The following is a 2,525-nucleotide window of genomic DNA, read 5'->3' on the forward strand; positions in this document are numbered from 1 at the left end:
ATCTCTCCTTCTCTGCAGCCACTCTCTTAAATGAAGTTCTCATCATTTGTTCCCTGGATTGTTGCAATAGCCTCCTCTATTAGTTTTTTTCAGGAGCGCTGGTGGCACCGTGGTTAAAGTGCTCAGTTGATACCTGAAAGGTCAACAGTGAACCCACCATCCGCTCCACAGGAGAAAGATGTGGCAGTCTGCTTCCGTAAAGATTTACAGCCTTGGAAATTCTTTGGGGCAGTTCTGCTCTGTCCTATAGGGTCGCTATGAGTTGGAATCCACTGGACGGCAGTGGGTTTGTTTTTGGTATTAGTTTTTTATTGCCACTATAACAAACTTAGCTACTTAAGACAACTCAAATTTGTTCTTACAGTTCTGTACATGAGAAGTCCAGTGGGTCTCACTGGGCTAAAATTAAGGTGTGGACGGAGCTGCATTCCTTCTGGAAGCTCTAGGGGAGAATCTATGTCCTTGCCCTTTTCAGCTTCCAGAGGTGGTCTGCATTCCTTGGCTTATGGCTTCTTCCTGCATCTTCAAAGCCAGCAATGTTGCATCTCTCTGACCTTTCTTCCATAGTCATATCTCTCTCTCTCACCAGTACTGGGAAAGATTATCTGCTTTTAAGGATTCATGTGACTAAAATGAGCCCACCCAGATACCAGGATAATCTGAAAGTCCTTAACATTAATCACATCTGCATAGTCCCTTTAACATACAGGTTCCAGAGATTAAGATGTTGGCATCTTTGGGGGGCTGTTATTCTGCCTACCACACCTCCTCTGGTCCTTCTGCCACTCTCTTCTCCACTTAGCATCTAGAAGCCTTTTGAAAATAGAGATTTATTCATTTTACTCCCCTGAATTTTTTAGTGGCTACTTATCACCTGCAGGATTGAGTCCAAACTTGATGATACAGTGTGTAAGACTGTTCTCAATCTTGCCCCTTCCTGCACTTCTCTTCAAGTATTCAGTGCTCTAGATCTCAATACTCGAAGATTGATTTGTGGACTAGCATTATCCACATCATCTGGGAGCTTGTTAGAAGGCCCTACCCAGACCTCCTGAATAAAAATCTACATTTTTAACATGATCCCCAATTTGAGAAACAACTGTTCTTGACATCTGTACTTTCTTATGTCTTCCCAAACTTACGGTACTAGTCAAGGGTTTTAGATTAAAACTTAAACAGAAGAGATTTTATGGGAATTTGTAGAATTAACTAGAAGGCTAGGGAAAGGTACTCAGAAATTGAGAGGATCAGAGAAGGCTGGGTGGTGGTAACGGCCAAGCTCATAACAGGAAGGGTCTGGTTAGGAAGCCATTGCCAATGTCATTACCATAGACACTAGTTGCCAGCTTCTCATGCCTTTGGAACACTCACTGAGGATCCAAAGACTGAAAGCATTCTTCCTGAGAACGAGCACAAGACAAGGATGTCCTTTGTCACCACTCCTATTTAACATTGTGCTGGAAGTACTAGCTAGAGCAGTAAGGCAAGAAAAAGAAATAAAGCGTCTTCAGATTGGAAAGGGAGAAGTAAACCTATCCCTATTTGAAGATGATATGATCCTATATATACAGAATCCCAAAGATTCCACAAAAAAACTAGTGGAACTAATAGAAAGATTCAGCACAGCAGCAGGATACAAGATAAACATACAAAAATCAGTTGGATTCCTATACACTAACAAAGAGGACTTCAGAAAGAAAATCAGGAAAACAATGCCATTTATAATAGCCTCTAAAAAAATAAAATACTTAGAAAAAAACTAACCAGCAGGATGAAAAAGACCTATACAAAGAAAACTACAAAACGCTACTACAAGAACCAAAAGAGACCTTCATAAATGGAAAAACACACCATGCTCATAGATACGAAGAGTCAACATTGTGAAAACGTCAGTTCTACCCAAGGCAATCTACAGATATAATGCAATACCAATCCAGATACCAAGAGCATTCTTTAACAAGATGGAAAAACTAATCATCAACTTTATATGGAAAGGAAAGAGGCTCCGGATAAGCAAAGCATTATTGAAGAAAAAGAACAAAGTAGGAGGCCTCACACTACCTGATCTCAGAATCTACTATTCAGCCACAGTTGTCAAAACAGCCTGGTACTGGTTCAATGACAGACACATAGACCAGTGGAACAGAATCAAGAACCCATCTGTAAATCCATCCACCTACGCTCAGCTTATCTTTGACAAAGGCCCAAAGTCCATTAAATGGGGAAAAGACAGTCTCTTTAACAAATGGTGCTGGCAAAACTGGATGTTCATCTGTAAAAAAATGAAACAGGACCCATACCTCACACCTTACTAACTAAAAATGGATCAAAGACCTAAATGTAATAACTAAAATGATAAAGATTATGGAAGAAAAATAGGGACAGTGCTAGGGGCCCTAATACATTGCATAAATTGTATACAAACCATAACTAACAATGCACAAGCACCAGAAGATAAACTAGATAACTGGGAGCTCCTAAAAATTAAACACTTATGCTCATCAAAAGACTTCACCAAAAGAGTA

At 40.0% G+C, this 2,525-nt stretch overlaps 1 protein-coding gene across 1 annotated transcript in view; it reads left to right on the forward strand.

The window, feature by feature from the left end:
- REEP1 (receptor accessory protein 1) overlaps window positions 1-2,525 on the forward strand; it is a 152,794-nt gene that overhangs the window by 85,320 nt on the left and 64,949 nt on the right. The gene's annotated exons all lie outside the window — the stretch shown is intronic.

This window comes from Trichechus manatus, unplaced genomic scaffold, assembly GCF_000243295.1.
Source record: "Trichechus manatus latirostris isolate Lorelei unplaced genomic scaffold, TriManLat1.0 scaffold00208, whole genome shotgun sequence".
Lineage (NCBI taxonomy): Eukaryota > Metazoa > Chordata > Mammalia > Sirenia > Trichechidae > Trichechus > Trichechus manatus.